At 39.7% G+C, this 22236-nt stretch overlaps 1 protein-coding gene and 2 pseudogenes across 2 annotated transcripts in view; 2 read left to right on the forward strand and 1 right to left on the reverse strand.

Annotated features, from left to right (window-relative positions):
• Ankrd28 (ankyrin repeat domain 28) overlaps positions 1-22236 on the reverse strand; it is a 181536-nt gene that overhangs the window by 145592 nt on the left and 13708 nt on the right. The window lies entirely within an intron of this gene.
• On the forward strand, positions 221-657 carry LOC127185152 (60S ribosomal protein L26-like 1; annotated as a pseudogene).
• On the forward strand, positions 3125-3683 carry LOC127186892 (protein C1orf43 homolog; annotated as a pseudogene).

Here is a 22236-nt window from a genome sequence, read left to right on the forward strand (position 1 = left end):
AACAAGTCAAATCTCTACTTGCAGACATAACACTTTATTTAAAAGACCCTTTCGACTATCAGAAAATTCAGCTCTAAACACATTTTCAGCAAATTAGTTGAGTGCAGAATCAATGTAAAACTTCCATTGTCTTCTTGCATATCAATAATAAACTTTCTGGGATATAAATCAGGAAAAAGCTCTTTCCTTTTGCGGCCATCGCTGGATCACAGCCACCAAAATGAAGTTCAACCCCTTCGTCACTTCTGACCAGAGCAAGAACCACAAACGCCATTTCAATGCCCCCTCTCACATTCGGAGGAAGATCATGTCTTCCCCTCTTTCCAAAGAGCTGAGACAGAAGTATAACGTCCGGTCCATGCCCATTCGAAAGGACGATGAAGTTCAGGTTGTCTGAGGACACTACAAAGGCCAGCAGATTGGCAAAGTGGTCCAGGTATACAGGAAAAAATACATCATCTACATTGACGAGTGCAGTGAGAAAAGGCTAACGGCACAACTGTCCACCTGGGCATCCACCCCAGCAAGGTGGTCATCACCAGGCTAAAGCTGGACAAAGACCAGAAGAAGATCCTGGAAAGGAAAGCCAAGTCCTGACAAGTAGGAAAGGAGAAGGGTAAATACAAGGAGGAAATGATGGAGAAGATGCAGGAGTAGAGGCCTCTCACGCACAGCTCTCATGAAAGACTGCTTAAGTAAAAAAAAAAGAAAAAAAAAGAAATCAGGAACAAATCCCATTCATGATAGCCTCAAAATAAAAATAAATAAAAGACCTAGGAATACACATAAGCAAATAGGTAGAAAACTTCTACAGTGACAACTTTAAAACACTAAAAAGCTGAAGGTACTTAGCTGGGTAAGAGCATTTCCAATGCTCAGGTACTAAGTTACATACTGAATTGATACTGTGAAAAATGACTACATTATCTAAAGTGATCTAAAGATTCAATGTGACCAGCATCAAGATTACAGCAACATTCTTTACAGAACTAGAAAGCAAAACAAACTACAACAAAAACTCCAACACAAAAAACCTTAAATAAGGCTGAGATAATCCAAAACAGAAAGAGTCATGCTGGAGTATGCTAGGACTGCCCCTGGTGAAATAACCTATTCAAAAAAAAAGTCAAGAAAAAAGGATTAAACCAAAGTGGGGCTTGACCACAAAGCAACAGCTAAGCCTGGGACAGGTATCAGCTAAAAGGAGGCACTCCCCCATACACCCAGGGGGAGCTGGGATAGACTGTTCAGGCTGGGGGGCTGGAACCAGAACCTGGCTACACTATGAGCAAAGACTACTGACATAGAGCAGGCTCTGAAGACAGAGACAGAGACAAGAAGATAAAGTCTGGAAAGGCTGCCAAAATCCTCCTCACTGCCTAGATGAAAGAGTTACGAAGGAATGGGGAAATATTTGGGGAATCTGGCATAGTTTTCTGAGGAACAGGCTGGAAAAGATTTCCCAGTGACAAAAGTAATATGGACAGGCACTTGGAAAGCACAATTCTAAAGACATAGGGACAAAGTTATAATTGGTGGCAGGGTGACCTTAGGAATTCTAGAAGTGGTCTTCCCACAAGGAAATTCCCCTCAACATGAGATACTGACTTATCTTGAACATTTCATAGATAATTCTACAAGACAGTCAAAGGAGAGGAAGAAACCACATCATTACAACTAGGAAGGAATACTAAGATTATTTCATTCTGTTTAAAACTTTTAAATTTTATATTTCTGTACTTTAAACTTTCACTTAGTGTTTTACCTTGCATCTTGCTCAAATAGGCTTTTATGAATCCCTTTCTATTTTTTCCATGTGTGATATCATACACACACATACACGGTTTGTCTGGCAGGAGGATGAACGTACACACGCAGAAATCTGAGACAGATGTCAGGTATCCTACTCCATCATGATTTTCCTTTGAAGCAGGGTCTCTCACTCAGCTTCAAGCTCACATGTCATCCAGGTTGGTGGGCAAGCAAGCCCCAAGGACCTGTCTGTCTCCTCCCTCCAATGTCAAGGTTACAGGCTAACAGTCCTGTCTGACTTTTACACCAATGCTTAGGGATTTGAACTCAGGTTCTAATTTTTGTACAGTGAATGCTCTTACCCTCTGAGCCATCTCCTCAGTTCAAACATCCTTTTCTTTCTCTGGTCATGGTGTAAACTATTTTCTTATACCTCTAACCCATATGCTTTTCTTCTTGTTCGGGTATTACTTCTCGTCCCTATGCCTTTCTCTCTCACTTCACTACTTAAACTACTCTTTCTTCCCGTCAGTATTCCAGTACTATTACCTCTGAATCTTACACACAACACAAGCGAAGTACACAACTGTCTTCTACTGCCAATTCCACCCTGGGGATGCTGTCAAGTTCCCCAGTCAATAATAGCAATGACCACAGATCTAAGTGAAGACAGCTCACCACGAAGATTCCCACAAAACAAGAGAAAAGGGAAAAAATTAAAGCTATACAGCCATCCCAAGAGAAGTACAAACCACAACAAAGAAACACGAACACAAAATGAAACAACCCACTATAAAATGGAAAACACAGATGAGATCTTTGAAATGCCAGAAAAAGACTTCAAATTTCTATTTTCAAAAGGGATCGATGCTTACAGGACCCAGGCAGATGAATGAAAAGGAAGAAATCACTTCAGAACCTATACATGAAAGTTAGCAAAGCAGATAAACCAGTCATTAATTTGGAGGAGAAAAACATGAAGGAAATTTTCAGAAAAGAAACAAAGATTCTTTTTGAAAAAGAACCACAGAAATGCTGTCAATGTAAGTATGAATGGATCAAACACACACACACCACAGTGAAAGTATCATCAACAGACAAGACGAGATAGGACAAAGTTCAAAGTATCAAGGATAGGGTCAAGGTTAGAACAGCATTTTCATTCATACATAAGGGGGTAAAGTAAGGCTTGCAACATTTAGGAACCCTGGGATAATAGTGAAGTGAAAATCACCTAAGAATCGCTTTCCCCAAAACCAAATGGAAACGGCTGGAGAGCTCCAGGGAACTAGGTGCCCTGGCTTCTGCTGAGCCTGGGCTAAAGTGCAAGCGTAGTGGGAGTAGCCTAGTGGGCTTCACGGTGAGAAAAGAGATGGCGTCTAGCAGTAACTAGCTAGCCAGAGTGAATGCGGTGCTTGTGATGGCTTATCATGCACTTTGCAATGAAATCTAGAAAAAGACCTTATGTTCCCGTGGGACACAATGCCCCCCAAGGGCTTAAAAGACCAATATTTGACTACCCAAGGTTTACCATATCAAGTATAAACCCCAGCTCCTTGCAGATGATGACACTAGTCTATTGCAGCTGGAAACCCAGGGAACTCAACGTTGCTACAACTATCTATACAGGATAAAAGCTCTAGATGCCATCCATGCCTCTGAGATCCCATCTCATGCTGAAGGCCGGCATCCCTGTTCTTTACTGGGTAAGAATTTCCACTCCTACTTCCTAGATCTACAGAACACTAGCACTCCTTTCAAGGGAGTTTGCAAGGCCCTTACTGATACTCTCCTGGATGGGTATGAGACAGCCTGCTATGGGACAGGGGGTCTTTGGCCAAAGTGAGTACTTGTGGTGTCAGTGGCCACTGTGGTCAAAGCATGAATTGGGAGCTTTCAGAGACACCACCAGTCAGCAGCCAAAGACCTAACCCAGTCGCCATCCAGGTCACATACTTCCCCACCTCCAGTCAGAAGAGCAAGCGTCCTAAGCACTTCCTTGAATTGAAGAGCTCATAAGGACAACTACAATATACTAAAGAGTACTCGATGATGGAGCTTCACACACTGTGTAGCCTTCAGGCTATCTGGTTCAGCAGACCCAGAATTTATTGGCCAAAGCTTCTGTTGAGTATACAGAGTCCTTACAGAGCTGTGTTTAAAAGGTCATTCCCAACCCTTTCTTATATTGGCTAAGACCTCACTATCTCCCAGTAGCACTTTTTCTGGATTTGAATTCAAATGTCATTCTTAATGTTTCTGTCAAAACTTCCTTGAAAATCTTCACCTACACTGTTCAACATTGTTTAGTCCCAAAGGTATACATTGAACTGAGATGTTTTCTATGTCACTCAACTGAATAGAATTGGGTTTAAAGCATCGCAGATTTGATTGGTGGAAAAGTGAGGCAGGACCTCATGAGGAAAGGGGAATATGTGGGTAAAATGTCCTCAGGAATTTTGGAGTTCATTAAAGCAAGGTGTATTGAGACATGAACATGACTTTCCTGAAGTGGAAGAAGCTGTCCCCACCTTCACCCAATACCATTATGACAAGTAAAAAGGAATGTTCTGGCACTTGGCATAACCTTTGCTGAGATGGTAAAATACAACGTGAAGAAATGGTTTCCTCTAAAGTCAGTATACTGGTCTCAGTTTACAAAGTATTTAATTAACTACTAAAAAAAAAAGAAAAAAAAATCACCTAAGAATATGTGGAACAGACGAAACTAAGGTAATCTAAAGATACAACGCAGTCAATAAAACTGTAGCAAAAAAAAAAAAAAAAAATCACCAGACAAAATGCCAGGTGATGGTGGCCAGGCCTTTAATCCCAGCACTTGTGAGGCAGAAGCAGGTGGATCTCAGTGAGTTCAAGCCCAGCCTGGTCTACACAGCGAGTTCCAGGACAGCCAGAGCTGATACACAGAGAAACCCTGTCCCGAAAACCGAAACAAAACAAAACAAAAACAGACAAAATATTGAGAAAAATATGGACATCCAAATACAAACAGTATTTAGAATATGACTACAAATGAACCTCTAAACAACACAGCAGACACAATGTCAAATATACAAAGAAAATAATATTAAAAGTTGTAAGAAAAATGCCAGCTCACAAAGGGAAATCCATCAGGATAGCATCAAATCTCTCATCAGCAACCCTAATTAAAAGCCAAGAAAACATGGGATGGAATAGCTCTTTTGTTTTTTTCCCAAGACAGGGTTTCTCTGTGTAGCCTTGGCTGTACTAGACTTGCTTTGTACACCAGGCTGGCCTGGAACTCACAGTGATCCGCCTGCCTCTGCCTCCAGAGACTGGGATTAAAGGTATGTGCCACCACTCCTGGCTGGAATGGAATATTTCAATACCTCAAAGCAAAGCAAACACTGTCAACCAAGATTGCTATGCCCAGCAGTCATCTCTTAAGAATTGATGAAAAATAAGAACAATTAAGGCAAACACTAACTAATGAGATTCATGGCAAGCACTCTACAGTGCAGCAAACACAAAAATAACAGAAAAAAAGAAAGTTTATGAAAGCACAGAAACGAATACATGAGGTGGAAAGACTCACCCTAAATCTGGGCCACACCTCCTCGTGGCAGCCCATTTAAAAGGACATGAAGAAGCTTTCTGCTTTTTGCTTGCTTGCCTTCACTCTGCAGCTGAAGAATTCCTTCACTGGCATTAAAAACTACTTCCTTGGGACTCCAACCCAGACCTAGTCCAGCTGAGATATTGAGTCTTGTGGACTGAACAATAAAACTAGCAGATTCTTGGCCTTTCCACAGGGAGGAGTAACCAGACCACAGCCTGTAAGCCACTTTAATAAATCCTCTTTTAATACTTACATAGATTCATTCTATCAGTTCTGTTCCTATAAAGAACCATTACTAATACAGAAATCTTCATAGCTTTATAGGGAGTACTTTTTCGATGGCTTTACAGATATTTCTCAAAGTCTTACTTAAAATCAGACCAAACATCCTTTTCTTTTCAAAAGAGTATAAGCAGGATTCTAAATCAAGGCAATCCTGATAATTATATGGAGATAAGAAATATGGAAGAATCTGGGCATGATGGTGCATACCTCTAAGGCAGAGGCAGGTGAATCTCTGAGTTCAAGGCCAGCCTGGTCTACAAAGCAAGTGCTACGATGACCAACGCTACACAGAGAAATCCTGTCTCAAAAAAAACATAACAACAACAATAACTCATTTATTCACTAAAACTATAGAGATACCCCCCTGGCAATGGGCAAAGCGGCATCTTGCAGTCAGGGGCAAAGCAGATGGCAGTCCTTTGTTCATCCTAGCTTCATGTCCATCTTGGTGGCCAAGCTTTTTTATGCCTAGGACTCATAAAAATCAAATCAAACCAAATCAAGTCCATGCAGTGCAGTGAGGGAGGAGAAAGTCAGAGACCTGTGGACTGCCACTCCACGAACAGACCTGCCCTCCAGCAACAGCACAGGCATGTACAAATACCTTCTTGTTGCCACATCGTGCCGCTTGGAAGAAGGATGTCATCCAGAGGTCTGCCAGCCAGGTGGCCAGCCTGTAGGAGGAGCCGCCACAATGTGTGAGTATGTGGTGGGCAGATGAGAGAGAAAGAGAAGTGGAGCAGCTTGAGCACTATGAAGAGAGATGGAACTGGAAACTTGAGGGTAGAGAAAAGTAGCTTGTTTTATGAGTGGCCAGCCCTGTCATCTGGGGCCATGGTGAGGTCACAGCCTGAGGCACCGCTGAGGGCCATGTCTGAGTCCATGGCTACTGCTTGGCTGGGGTCAGTGCTGATGTCCATGCCTTATATTACCACTAGAGAACTTGGGGATGTCCCTGTCAGGGCAGACACCCAGGGACCACGTGGACGTCCAGGGGCTGTGCAGAACTGGCCCTGCCCCTGAATGGATGCGGAGTTATGGAGAGCTGGCCCCAAGGGCATGAGTGTGGGAGGGCTGACTCCACCGCTGATCTGCCGTGGGGTGGGCACAGGTGCAGAGGTGATGTTTACCCCCATCCCCAGCCCTCTGCCACCTCCAGCAGTCAGGAAAGCTGCCCACAGGGTTATGAGCCTGGGACAGCTAGCTCTGCCTCTCACCAGCTGCAGCACTTGGGAGAGTATGTGCCTAAACAGCACAGCAGAGCTGAACCTTAGCAGGTTGGGGAATGGGGGGGATTAGGGCACACACAGGTGAGCCAGCCCCTAGGACTAATGTTCTTCCCACTCTAACCCCATTCCCTTAATGGCATAATCACCTGTAATCAGACTGATGGGCTGAAATGGAAAGTGAGGCAGGAAAGGCTGGGGGTGATGAGACCTCAGGTGGCTGTAAGAACAGACTCTTGGGGGCGGGCTTCATTGAGCAGCTAGTTTAGTTGGGGGAACAAAGGCTACCTAAACCTTTAGGGAGTGGGTAGAGGCTTTCAGGGTGAGTTTATATCATTGGCCAGGGGCCAAGGTGCTAGGAATGCCTTATTTGCATGAAGAGGAATTCCAGTACTGGACATGACCTTATAAGGACAGAGGACGTTTAACCTTATAGCCAGGCTGCCAGGCTACTTGACTACCCCAAGGGTGGCAGAGGTGAGGGTCATAAGGCTACGTTTGTCGGAACATGCAGGTCCAAGGCAGGGAGGGAGGAATTCTACTCCTGCCAGTCTCAGGATGAGTGAGATACAGCTTCCATGGTAAGATGTCTTCTATGCTTTGTTGTTGAGTGTTTTATTTTGGGGGAAGATTGCAAGGGCAAAGGGCAGCTATGAGGGAACAGGGAGATGAGCAAGACTAGAATGCATGATGTGAAACTCACAAAGAACAAAAGGAAAACCTGCACAGAATATTTTCCAGGTTTTTCAAAACAGCCTACTATCTTTGTTGAAGGTTAGAATAAAGATGTAATGTGTCAAAAATTAAATGTCCTTTATTATTCTCTTTTTACCAGTATACAATTTTTTGCCTTTAAGGTGTCAAACTTTATCTTGCTTCTCTGCAACATTCATAACATAAAGTTTTCCCCATAATCACCTATTACAACCTAGAAAATAATTCATTCACCACCTTCTAATTTTATTTTTCATTCTTTAATTTTTTAATCATCTGATTTATACATTTTTGAGCCACATAAAGCCAGAATGTATTGATCATTATTAAATTATGCCCTAAATTTCATTTATTAAAATTATATTATGGGCCAGGGCCTCATGGCTAAGAGCATGGGCTGCTCTTCCGAAAGACCAGGGTTCAACTTCCAGCACCCACATGGCAGCTCACAACTGTCAGTAACTCCAGTTCCAGGGGATCCAACACCTTCTCACAGATACACATGCAAACAAAACACCAATGCATATAAAACAAAGATAAATTATTTTTTTAAAACTATATTCAGGCCACACGCACAGGGGCAAGTATGTGAGTTCATCAAAGTCCCATGAATTTAAATCTAGCCTGTGGCAGCCTAAACCAACAAAAAAGAAAAGCTTGTTCCAAACTTCCTAAGGGACACTTCTTACTGGGCCATCTGTGATCTCCTAAGCCCTTCACATTTTAAAATTCCTAAGAAGCTGAAAGAGTTTTTGCTTGTGCAAGTTAAATCTTTTGATAGCTACTATATTCAGAATTAAAACTGAAATATATATATGTAAATAACTGAAAGTTTTTTTAATTATTAAAAATGACGTAAGATGAGTGTGGTGGTGCACCCTTGTAATCTCAGCACTCAGGAGGCAGAGGCAGGTAGATCTCTGTTAAGTTCTAGGACAGCCTGGTCTACAAAGAGACCCAGGACAGCCAGGGCTATACAGAGAAACCCTGTCTCAAAAAACAAACAAAATGAAACAAACAAAATGAGGTGAGTAGCACGCCCTTAACTTTTCACAAACTCTTTAATGTCTGACTAGCTTAACAAAAAAAGCAAGAGTCTTACAGCTGTTTCTGCATCCAATCTGTGGCAGTAAGTCATCCTGACTCAACTGTACAAAGAAAATCTGTATCCATAAGTAGATAGAAAATGGCCGCATTTAAAATCTTCTTCAGGTAATTGTGGATTTTCTCTGAACTACATCAGAACCTGACAAGTAATATTTATTGATACAGTGATATCTCTGGCTGCAATGGAAACTCATCAATGAACTTTTCATACTTCATTAACATCTACTGGCTGGTAGTAAAGCACTTGGGTAGATATTACACAAAACGCTGAGTTTGATTCCCTAGTGTTGAAAAGAATATATAGATACAATACAATACAATACAATATATACTACTATATACTTTGAATAGATCTTTTACCTGCATGTGATTTAATAACACCAGGCATCAATAATATAGAAAATGCCAGTTTACTGAAGTAGACAAATCTTCCAATTACTGATACTTTTCATTATATATAATACCACCCCTTCCACACACACACAAAAAAACAATAACAAAACACACAATTGTTAGTGCCAATAACCAGTCTATAAATACTGTAAAGTTAAGCATAGGTGGACAGTACTGATCTCTCCAATTATAATTTGTTTTAAAGTTCTCATTTTTGATTGTAAGAAATATTGGTAGCTATATTTCTTGAAGTAATAAATTTACCTTTTTTTCCTTTTCAATGGAATGTCTGAGTCTGATTTGTCAGTTCTTAGAAGAAAAAAATGCATTTTTGTTTGTTTGTTTGTTTGCTTGTTTCGAGACAGGGTTTCTCTGTATAGCCCTGGCTATCCAGGACTCACTTTTTAGACCAGGCTGGTCTTGAACTCACAGAGCTCTGCCCGCCTCTGACTTCCGAGTGCTGGGATTAAAGGCATGCACCACTATGCCTAGCTGCATTTTTTTTTTTCAAATCTAGTTTAGGTTATGCTTCTCCTATGATGTACTCAAGCATTTTATTTTCCATATATCCAAGAGTTAAATGTAATCAAAATCTTTTCTACTTGTCTTTTCATTTCTTTGTGTGGAGATGGAATATGCCACCACGTGGCAGTTTGAATGAGAATGGCCTCCATAGGCTTGCATATTTGAACGCTTAGTCAAAGGGGAGTGGAACTGTTTGTGAGGAATCAGCAGGTGTGGCCTTGCTGGAAGAGGTGTGCTGCTGAAGATTTCAAAGGCCACATCAGGCCCAGCTGTCTGTCTCTGCCAGCTGCCTGTGGATCAGGATGTAAAGTTCTCAGCTACTGCTCCAATGCCATGCTTGTCTGTTTCCTGCCACGATGGTCATGGACTCACTTTCTGAAACTGTAAGCCAGCCCCCAGTTAAATGCTTTCTCTTATAGGTGTTACCTTGGTCATGGTGTCTCCTCACAGCCATAGCACAGTAACTAAGACACATCACCTTGATACCTAACAAGATACACAGTAAGCACCACAACTTTTGTACCACTAGTACAAATTTCAAGAAAGTACAAGAAGCATGTAACATTTAATTCTTATGTGAAAATCTCACCCCAGAGTAAAGCAGACTAGGGGTTCATGAAGCATGCTTTCAAAAACAACTGCTTTCAATGGACAAACAAATCTCTTAAGCAATAGATGGGTGGATACAAAGTAACCTATATCTATTACTGGGCCTTAAACTAACCTCTGAGAATTACTCAGGTACTATAATTATTATTGTTATTACTTAAAAAAAATTGTTTTATTTATGTGCATGTGTTCCTTCATGGATGTGTGTATATATATATACATGTGTTTGAATGCCCAGAGGCCAGAAGAGGGTGTCAGACTGCTGGGAACTGAAGGTCCACTCAGTATGGATGCAGAACTCAGGTCTTCCAAGTGCAAGTTAACATCTCTGCAGCCCTTTGGTAGCTATTTGTTTCCAAAGGAAAAAAACAATGATGCCCACAGTGTCCAGTGAAAAAACTAACTTCAGTCAAAGAAAGGTTTGGCCTTTACTAATCTTGAAGGAAAATTCTTAGAATGACCTACTTGCTAAGAACAAAATAAAATGACAAACTAACAAAGAAACAAAAACTCTAGAGGTCTTTGTTTAGACCTGAGTCTAAGCAATAATATTTATGTTTAGCCCTTTAGGCCATAGGGCATTTGATTTACCCCTGAAGAGGATGAAGATTAAGATCAGCCACATAGGTGGCTGACCCTACCTGTGATTGATTATCCAAAACAATTACTGTGCATCAAGGCTGAGGTGGGTATTACTAGTCAGTAAACCTCTGGAAGTTTTGTCTTGCATCACTGTTGGGAGAAGCAAGCATTTACCGACTATGTCTATAGAAGAGGACAACTGATACCTTGTGCCTAAAAGTCTCCTGGAACCAGGCCTGTGCACTTTTATCTATTGGTAGGTTAAACCTGTATTCCTCTGATGTAATAAACCAAATTGTTAATTTAACTGTTTTGCTGAGACCTCTAAGTCCAAACAAATTACTGAATGGTCAAGGGCACCTCCCAAACAAGGCCACAATCAAACTCCTTAGTATATAAAAGCAAATTAAACTCTTAGAATGACCTACTTCCTAAAAAACAAAACACTTACAGGTATGAGTATGTATGTATGAGACATACAATTCTGCCAAAAGCGAGTGTGTCTGTATGTATCCATGAATACACACATCCGAACGCATACCCACATAATTAAGACACGGAGTGTGTGGCCAAGTTCTCAAACTCAGCAATACTAAACTTTAAATCAGATAGTTCTTCCCACCTCCACTCATGTGGGGTGAGAGAGAGAGTGTGTGTGTGTGTGTGTGTGTGTGTGTACGTACACACTCACTTGTGAGGGCATGTGTGGAGGCCAAAGGTTAACACTGTGACGCCTTTCTTAATTCCTTCTTCACCTTATTTTAAGAAGACTTTAAAATAAAGAAACAAACAAGAAATTAAAAACAAGAAGACTTTTATCTGTGTTTGTGTATGCATATGCCCTGGTAGGGGGTGTGTGTGTGTGTGTGTGTGTGTGTAGGGTGTGTGTGTGTGTGTGTGTGTGTGTGTGTGTGTGTGTGTGTGTGTGTGTGTGTGTGTGTGTTTGCGCGCGCGCGCCTGTGGAGGCTGCAAGAAAACATCAGATCTCCTAGAAAACTCTAGTTCTCCCTCAAGAAACACTGAACCATATGTCTGCCAGTGTCACCAACTATCCTTAGTAGTCACTATTATTTCATGGACCAACAAGTGTCATCTTCCTTTTTGTGACCATTGCAACAAACACGTTCATCCAGGCTGACTTATATTCATACCAGGTAAAGTCCCACAGTAAGCACAAAGCCTTTCATGTTGGACAACGTTCTTCATGTCTGGATAGCATGCCATAATGTAAGCTTGTGGGATTACTGTAGTTGTTCTAATAGGAAATCTTAGTGTCGTTCTTTAAGATTTCTATTACTTTTCTTTATGTGTGTATGTGTGTACCATGTGTGTAAGGGTGTCCATGGAGGTCAAAAGACAGGATTGGATCCCTCAGAGCTAGAGTTATGAGCGGCTGTGAGTTGCCAGATGTGAGTGCTAGGAACTAAACTCTAGTCTTCTGGAAGAGCAGCAAGTGTTCTTAACCATTGAGCTAACTAGACCCTTCACTACTTTTTGAGAAAAGGCTTATGACTAAACCTAGCTCATTATTTTGGACTAGTTGGCCAGCAAGCCCCAGAGAACTGCCTGTCTTGACCCTTAGCACGGGGTTATAGACACACACCACCACACCTGGCTGTTATGCAATACTAGGGAACTGAGCACTTACTTATATAGCAAATATTTTACCTACTGAGCCATGTCCCCATCCCCAGATGGGTCTTTTCTTTTCTTTTCTTTTTTTAGGCTCAAAGATTTATTACTAGAACTCAAAGTGAAAGGCAGTAATCATCACTGTGATCATGTGTGGCTATCCCGGAAAAAGGGTAAAGATAGAGCTGGGCCTGAGAACCATTATGTGGTGAGGCTAGGATGCATATCTAGTGTAATGCAAGTACTTTGTGAACTGCCATGGCTGGTGCAAGGGTGAAGCTTTTGAACTCACTAGGTCATGGCCAGCACTCTGCTTTATGATGGGTTTGGCAGGTGGAGAGTCCTTCATCTTCAGGATGACTTCATGGGCCTCCTGGAAGAGGTCCACGCCCATTGCTGCCTCCACTCGCCAGCCTGGGATGCCCTTCAAAGGCTAAGCAGCCACCACCTACAGGATACATCAGTCCTGTGATGGTTACCAAGTTGGCCAGGGAGATGTGGGACCCTTGTCCACATCTCAACAAGAAAGGCCTTTTCCTAGAGGAACTGGTCCTCGAGCACCTGCAGATTAACATCCAATTCTGCCAGTGTGGCTGCCACCATCTCAGAAGGCACCTTCTCACCCAGGAAAACGGGGAGCATCACTAATTATCATAATCTGGGCCAAATCTCCATTCACGCCAGCTATGCACTTCTTCCTCACCCCTCCTCCAGGCTCACCCAGACGGTTCTTTATTAAAAGGAAATGTCCCATTCACCCATTTACTATAAAATTTAAGCAGCATTTCTAGCCTCTACCCAATAGTTGCCAGGGGCACCTTTTCATCTCCCCATTTGGTTTGATTTGTTTTCTGAGACAGGGTTTCTCTATATGTGTAGCCTTGGCTGTCCTGGACTCATTTTTGTAGACCATGCTGGCCTTGAACTCACAGAGATGTGCCTGCCTCTGCCTCCCTGAGTGCTGAGATAACAAGCATGCGCCACCACACCTGGCTCCTCTCCCCATTTTTAACTATCAAAAAATGCCCCCAGATATTACAAAAAAAAAGGGGGGGGGGACTGGGAATGAAATGTTCTTGATGTAAATAATCTATAAGATCTGGTTTTACCTTTTTAACAAAAACAAACACACTGGGGATAGGTAGCTCAGATGGTAAGAGCACTTGCTATTCTCGCAGAAGACCCAGGTTCAGTTCCCAGCACTTACATAGTGTCTTACAATTGTTGTATCTACAGTTCCAGGAAATCGAACGCTCTTCTCTGGCCTCTGCAGGCACCAGGCACACATTCAGTAGTACTTTTACATACATGTAGACAAAACAGCCATACACACATACACACACAATGTAAGTGAATAAATTCATTTTTAAGTCTGTCTGTCCACCTCTTCTAAACTTAATTATCTGATGATAAAGAAAATTATGGTTGGGTTCCTACATATAAGCAGTACTTCGTAATTAGCTGATTTTTCTAGGAAACCCAGTCAGGCTACCAATTCCAAGTAAGTAAATACCTAACAATGATCGTTCAGTAAAGATACAGAATTTATCATGTGCTTCTTTAGGCACATTATTGTAAGCCACAGAGGGAAGACAAAGTCATCTAACCTTGAGACTGACTGTTAACAAAATAACCCAAGGTACTTTTATTTGAATGTCATTATATGTAAAACATTGTTATAAATGATAATAGTATATGGTAGGCCTAGCCCTCTAAAAGTTCATTTTAGCAGAGGGAAACAGACCATTTATACACATGTCAAAGAAATATTCTCACTTCAGATAATGCTACTGGGAAATGAAACAGGAGGCTCTATTTCTCTATGTTCTTAATATTCTCATTAAAAATGTCTTTAAAGTCCTGAATATGATAGATAAAAATGTTATTTTGATTTACATGGAGAAAGACCATGGCATAATTATGTGCCTAAACTCAAACTTCTTTGTTATATATTTGGTGTTGGGCAAAATTATGACCTATCTCCAGCTCTGATATAACAAAGTTTATTCTCAGGACTGAATTAAATTCCCCTACACTTCAAGTCTAACTATTATTCGTTCAATGAAAACAGTATGCTAAACTCAAAAATCAAGAAGGCTTACTAATTTGATGAATAAGGGTAAAAAGAGCTCCTGTAATCACAAAAGCAACTATAGGCAGGCCATTAGGACCGTCCAGGTATAAGGTCTTTTCTTCTCAAAGTAAACAAGCACCATTGACAAGGACTGTTAACAGAATCTGACAAGATTAAAAGAGACATTTCCCCCTTTCATTTTACACATGAGGGACTAGTAGTAAAAGCTAGGAATTAATAAATTTTCTGATCAGTTTTTCCTTAGAAGCAAAGCCTCTTCAGTGAAGATAATGGACATCAAAAAGTAACACTTCCCTGTTAATGACAAAACTATAGAAAGGCACTGCTCATACATGTTGTGCCTTTCTTTAAGAGGCAGGCAACAAAGGATGCATCTTTCTGCATATACAGCCCCCGTCCCAGGTACACAAACAGAAGGCTGTTATTGGTTTCCCCCAACCGTTGTTGCACTTAGCGAGCTTGCACTATTCCTACTCGATGAACTCCACTGCACTTTGCAAAAAAGATGTACTTATTTTTAATGAATATGCATACATGTAATACATGTATTTCTGTACATGGTGGTGCACATGGACTTGTATGTGGGAGTGCACATATGTGCACAAGGAAGCACAAGGAAGCCAGAAGACAACCTTAGTTGTCACCCTCAGGAACGCTATCTCCTTTGAGACAGTCTCTTATTGGCTTAGAATCCAATGATAAGGGTAAACTCACTGGCCATAGAACCCTAAGGATCCTCTGTCTCCGCCTTCCCTGCCATTTTTATATGTGTTCTGGAGATAGAATTTAGATCTTCATGTTTCCAAGGCAATCACTGTGCCTCTTGAACCATTCCCCACAGCTCCCAAATCTGTAAATAGTTAGGCCTACAAGTAACTACTTAGATGAAATTGGCCAAAATAGTACGGAAATCACTGAGAAAAGGAGAGATTTCCTTTCTATTGCTTGTCTAAACAGGCCATCTATCCAATCTGCAAAGCCCTTTCCTCAAGGCTCAAATCTGAAGGAATGATGTGTCTTGAGTCTCAAGAAACTACTGACTTTTTTGAAGTGTTAAAACTGTTAAAGACTACGGAAAGCTTGGAAGTTGAACTAAATGCGTTCTGAGATGGCTATGGGCCTACGGGGCCAGAGAATAAAATGTGGTTATTTGAATGAAAAAACAATGTTCACTATAGGCTCAGGGGCAAAAAGTAACAGTCAGATACTAAAGGAAATTCTTCAGGAAGGGACCAGATAGTATCTGGAATCCATATGAAGAAAATACAGAACTGCCAAAGACAACTGCAGATAGAGGAAAAGTGTAAATATATACCCCACTTTTTTCTCTCCAATTTAAAGTTTATTGAATGAAATATCACTACACTATTGTGCTTTTCATATATAATGATGCATATACATAACAGAAGTAATGCAAAACAGAGGGACTACATAATAAAGGTGTAGCAAAAGTAGGTGGTTAACTTGAATCTCTAAGAACAAAAAGAATTATAAATGATAAAAGTATAGGTTAATAAAAATACTATTAATCTTGCCTTATTCTTTAAGCTGGTATATGCTGTAGAAAGAAATAATTAAAACCCTGCCGTGAGGCTGTTACACTAATGAACAAAACATATATAACAACAATAGCTTTATGGAGAGGAAATGGAGTTGGCTACACTTGAGGCATTAATAGCAAATCAAGTACACTGCAATAAATAAGATACACAATATGTGAACAAAAAGTAGGAAAATAGATTTGTTTAAATCAAAGAAATCAAAAATGACAAAATAAGAAGAGAATCACGCACATGTATTAAAAAATAAAATGGCTTACGGTTGGAGAGATACATCATTGGTTAAGAAGTCATGCTTTTCTTGCAGAGCTACCAAGTTTGGTTCCCAACACCCTCACCTGGTAGTTCATAACAACCCATAATGCCAGCTCCAGGGAATGTGATACCCTCTCCCAGACTCTTTGGACACATCAGCACTCAAGATACACACATGTATATACACATAATTAAAAAAATAAAACAATAAATAGATGGATTAAACACACCATTTTAAGGCGTTTAATCACTTGGGGCTATTGTGATGGCACAGCGGGTGAAAGCACTTGTGGCACAAACCTGATAGCCTGAGTGAGCTCCATCTCCAGACCTCATGGTAGACAGAAAGATCCCAAAACTGTCCTTTGACTTCCACAAGTAAATCATATCACAAGCATATCCATACTAAAAGACACATCATAGATGCACACAGTATGTTTTTTAAAGATTTATTTATTTATTATTAGGTATATAGTACTCTGTCTGCACATATACCTGCAGGCCAGAAGAGAGCATTAGATCTCACTATAGATGGTTGTGAGCCACCATGTGGTTGCTGGGAATTGAACTCAGGACCTCTGGAGGAGCATTCAGTGCCCTTAACCTCTGAGCCATCTCTCCAGCCTAGCACATAGTATTCTTAAAGACAGATTGTTTGACTATTGTATAAAAAAAAAATACCCAAGCTGAGCATGTAGCACACTCAGGAATCATAGTACTGAGGGAGTGGAAACAGGAAGGCCACTGGGTTCCAGAGCAATGTGAGTTCTTAGTGTTTCAAAAAGTTCCACCCACAAAGCAATACCAAATCATTGATTATATTCCATCTAGAGAGGCACCTCAGATTCAAAGATACAGAAAGGCCAACAGGATAGAAAAAAACAATGCTAAGGAATGGTACTGACTAAAAATTTAAAGTTTTTTTTTTAAAGGGCAAAAATTTTATAATATTAGAACTATCAATTAAGCAGAAAGGTATGACAAATATAAATATATGGAATTTAAAAAAAAAAAGTCCCCAAATAGGTTAACACTGAAAGAAAGATGAAATTGACAGTTTAATGTTTACAGGCAGATGTCAATCTCATCCTCAATAATAAAAGTGTAAGCAGGAAATTAGAAAAGATAAATGAAGATTTTAACTTCACTACCAACTAACTTGACCCAAAAGATACCTGAAAGAATCCAATAGCAAAATGCAAACAAATTCTTGTTAAGTCCATTGTCCAAACCATGTCAGTGACACTAAGAACTTCTCCAATAGTAATATAAGTGAATTAGGAATATATATATATATAAAAAGCAAAGCAATACTTGAAAATAAAAAACACAAACAAACAAAAATCCTTGAGTCAAAGATGACATCACAAAGGAACTCAGAACATATTTTAAGTTGAATAAAAATAAGACACAGCACAAGCTTAGGATATAATTAACAATGTTTATAGAAGGCAACTTACAGCTGTAAACATGACTAAAAATGAAAAATGTCAGGCAAACTTTTACCTTAAGAATTAGAAAAACAAAAGCATGCTAAACCCAAAGCAAGCAGAAGGAATAGTATTAGCAAGAATCAAATGAAAAGATGAACAAAATAGTAAACCTTTATGACTAGACTGATCAGGAGCAAAAGAAAGAAAACACAAATTGCCCAATTCAGTAATGGGAGAAAGGGCATCACCAACTGAAGAGAAGCTAAAATGGTTATAAGGAGAAATATGAACTGCTATCAAGAAATAAAATCAACTTGAATAAAAATGGACAAATTGAGACAAATTACTGACACTGGCTCAAGAGAAAACAGAATATGACTAAATCCATACCATTTGAAATAAAATTAGCACCTAAAATTCTACAAACAAAAGCCCTGACCTACATTGTTTTATGGTGCCAATACTTAAATAAAATTAATTCTTCATAAATGCATGAAGACAATTCAACAGGATAGACTACTGCTCAAATTCATTCTGAAGAAAGCAATACCTTTATATGAAAGTTAACGACATCATAAAACTAAAGACAAAGGACCGGCCAACCAAATCCAAGTATACAAAAAAGGACTCAGACAATTCATCTAGTCTTAGACCGTAAAACATAAGCTACTACACAATCTAACAATTTTATTCCTGGGACTACTTCCAGGAGAAATTAAAACACATCTTTATATGTATGTATTCATAGCATTACTATTCATAATTTTCACAAATGGGAAACCATTCAAATTTCTATCAATTGGACTGTATGTTACATCCACACAAAAGAATACTACAACAATGAAGAAATAATATGAAACATAACTGAACCTTAAAAATATTTATGCAAAATAACAAGACACCAGACCCATCCCTGTCAGCAAACACAAATTGTTTACTTTACAATTTTTGTTTATTTTAATTGAACTGAAAATATAAATCAATGGACTACTAATTGGTAGTTGCCTGGGGAGAAAGGAAGGACTAGAGGTGATTGGAAAATTGGTTAAAAAAAAAAAATATATATGTTTTGGCATGATAGAAATATCTAAACTTGGATTATACAGTTGTAAGTATACTACTAGTTAAATTTGCTAAACACAATTAAACTGGTTTCTTCTTCTTGTTGTTGTTATTGTTGTTTGGTTTGGTCTCTCTATGTAGTCTTAGCTGTCCTGGACTCATTTTGTAGACCAGGCTGTCCTTTAAACTGTATTTTAATTGAGGTAAATGTCATGGCACATAAATTATCCCTCAAAAAACTGTTAAAAAAAAAAAAACTTACTGGTTTAATCAATCACCAGCTCCTTTAACCCATCTTGAATAGTTGATTAGTTAATCAGTGTCTTAGTTATAGACAAGACAATAGAAAACTACAACTGAAAAATAGTAAATTGGGCAAAAGGTTTTCTAACATGTAAGTTAAGCACAAAGGAATACAAAACAAACTCAAGTGCATTTTATAATCCACAAGGTCCAGGCAGAAGAATGCCTGAAAATATGGGTCCTTCTGACTCCAGGGATAATAAAAAGAATCTTTGATCAAAACAAAACAAGACTGTCCATGGCTCATACTACTGTTAGAGATCATGCGGATGTCTCTGGTCTGGGCTACCACCTGGAACCATGCTGATATTCAAGGCCCTTGCAGAACTGGCCCCGCCCCTCACCAGATGCAGCACTTGGGAGAGCAAGCCCTGCACCTTACCTGGACAATACAGTAGAGCGGACCTGGTGGTGTGGTCAGAGAGCTGGCAGGCTGGCCAACTCAGCTACCACCCAGTCCCAGATCCAGGGCTTTGAATTGGCCCACCCCAACATTTACCTCATCTATAAACTACTGGAACATGCGAAGGGGCAGGTCCTACAGATCCAAAGCTGCAAGGTCTCCATGACACAGGGCTGCAACAGGATATCCAAGAGGAGTTCCTGTGAGGATCCAATATTGATGGTGTAACAGAAGCCAGAGTCCCCTAACCAGACCAATGACTCATTGCAATGACCATTAGCAAGTAAAAATGTATAGATAAAAGGGTATACTATAGGACACAATGTAAAACACTGCAGATTCCATGACGAGATGTTTTGCTTTTCTTTTTTTTAATTTTTAATTTTCTTTTGTGGGAGAGGTTGCAAGAGTGGAGAGCAGCTATGAAGGGACAAGAGGTGACTAGGATTGGGGTGCGTGATAGGAAAGTCACAAAGAATTAATAAAAAGTTTTTTAAAGACCTTTTCATAGTTGCAGATACTCAAATATAATATATGGCAATGAAAAACATTTTCACTATTTAGTGAAGTAAGCAGTATCGCTAAAGTACTAAAGCACACAGCACACTTAAACAATGAACTGACCTCTGGCTAAGCATGGTAGTAAGTGCCTACAATATGAACAGCATGTGAAGAGGGGGAAGATTAAAAACAAAAATAAGAGAAATTATCTAAATTTCAGTTAATATAAGATTAAGAGTATAGTCTGGGAAAATGAATATTAATTCCCTTGAGCCAAAATAAAGAAAAGAGGGCTAAGATTATTATGACGTCCAAGATGCTATGTTCAATCCCTACAAAGAAGGGAAGGCAAAAGAATGGCAAAGTGTAAAAGTAACACCAGGAAATAAAGTTCTACTAAAGTAAAGTAAATTGGGTGCAATTAGTCACTTCTTTAATGTTTCCAACTCATGGTTAAAACAACTGTCCATATCTAATTTTGTTTCATCCCATAATCTAACAATCAGGGTGTTTATTATACACATTTCCATTAAAACTATTACAAAGAAAACAATATTCAAGAACTGGAAGTCATTGCTGAAGACTTGCCTACAATACAAATTGTTTTTAAACACAATTGGCACAAACTGAGGGCAACAGATAGCAAAATCCTGATCCTTAGAAAATATTCTAAGAATTTACACTGATAGATGTAGACATTATAACGAATAACAGCCCCAACCCACCCGCACCCCAACTAGGGTTAACACAAAGTTTACTTTTATTTCACACTTACTTAAATCCAAAACTCCAAGTTAATGAATGATCACCTGGGAGACTATTGGAAGCTGGAAATCTACTCAAGCTGACAGAAGTTCAGGATCTGAACTCATCATTTCTAAAGCTGCTCTGGCAACAAGTGGGAAATAAGAGGATTATTCAAAGGAGGAAATGAAGTAACACTCAACATTAGGCTAAATTTCCTGTGGTTATATCTCAACCACACCACCACCACCATCAAATGCACACAGAGAGGTAGTAAATATCAATTCATTGTGGCCCACTTGCTCAGAACACAACAGTCTTTAGGACAGAAGTATTAAGATTCAGATTCTAGAGTAATACCCAAGGTGATCCTTGGCCTGTAGATCTAACTGGGACTCTCCCAACACACATCCCAAGAATTTGTATTTAAGCTTGCCAAGTGACTCTGATATAAACACAAATAAAGAAACAGTGGCTTAAGTAGTAAAGGGCTTGGGGCAAATAGGAATAACATTTCCAGAGAAAGTTTAAAACAATGTACCAGATTATGATGGAGACAGAATAAATTCTCAATTTAGTTGCATAAATTGAGAGCCTTGGAAGGATCATGTTAGACAGAGCTTTTCTACTCTCCAGACTTCAATCAGAGCTACTTAAGCCTAAATTTTAAAAAGTCCAGGAGAATATAGGTGCCATTTGGCAAAGTCTTTCTTTCCCCTTTGACCTGTGTGTTATAAGCAGGCTCTGGTGCTTTTTCCTACCTCTTGTATCTTCTCAGAAGTCCCTTTCCCCCACCCATTCTATGTTCTCCATTATAGTCTCTTTGATCATGAGCCCTTTACATTCTCTAAATAAATTCATTTTCTTTAATTACTACCTAAAACACTCTTCTAAGAAATCAGTCTCATATCTACAGCTTAGTCAAGGACATTTCAATGTGTAGAAGTTCCCAGAACTTCAACTTCCAAAGCCAAATTCATCTTACTGGCCAAAGTCAAACCTCATTTCAAATGGATTTAACTTCCTACAAATTCCTATACGTTATCAATTCTCCAGAATTCATGCAAAGTACAAATCTTTTACTGTCTGCTTTGGATAATACAGTGGTATTTCAGAAGTAAGTTCCAAAACCATGGAATGCAGACTCCTCATAATCTGGTCCCTCTCTCCAGCATGGTTACTTCTTTGCACTCATGAGCCCTATGTTCCAACCATGTGTTCTAACATTTTCGCTTCCAAGACTGGGGAGGTATGATTGAGATCAAATCCTATCTTTTAGTCCTGGTTGAGCTGGTACTCACTGTAGCTCAGACTGTCTTGAATTTGCAGAAATTCTCTTGTTTCAACCCCACCCCCCACCCCCCAAATGCTTGGTCACATTTCCTGCCAACAACTCTCCAAGCACGTTCTTGTATGCTTTATAGTCTGGTTATAGAATCTGATACAAAATAAATT

Source organism: Acomys russatus, chromosome 3 (genome assembly GCF_903995435.1).
Source record: "Acomys russatus chromosome 3, mAcoRus1.1, whole genome shotgun sequence".
NCBI lineage: Eukaryota > Metazoa > Chordata > Mammalia > Rodentia > Muridae > Acomys > Acomys russatus.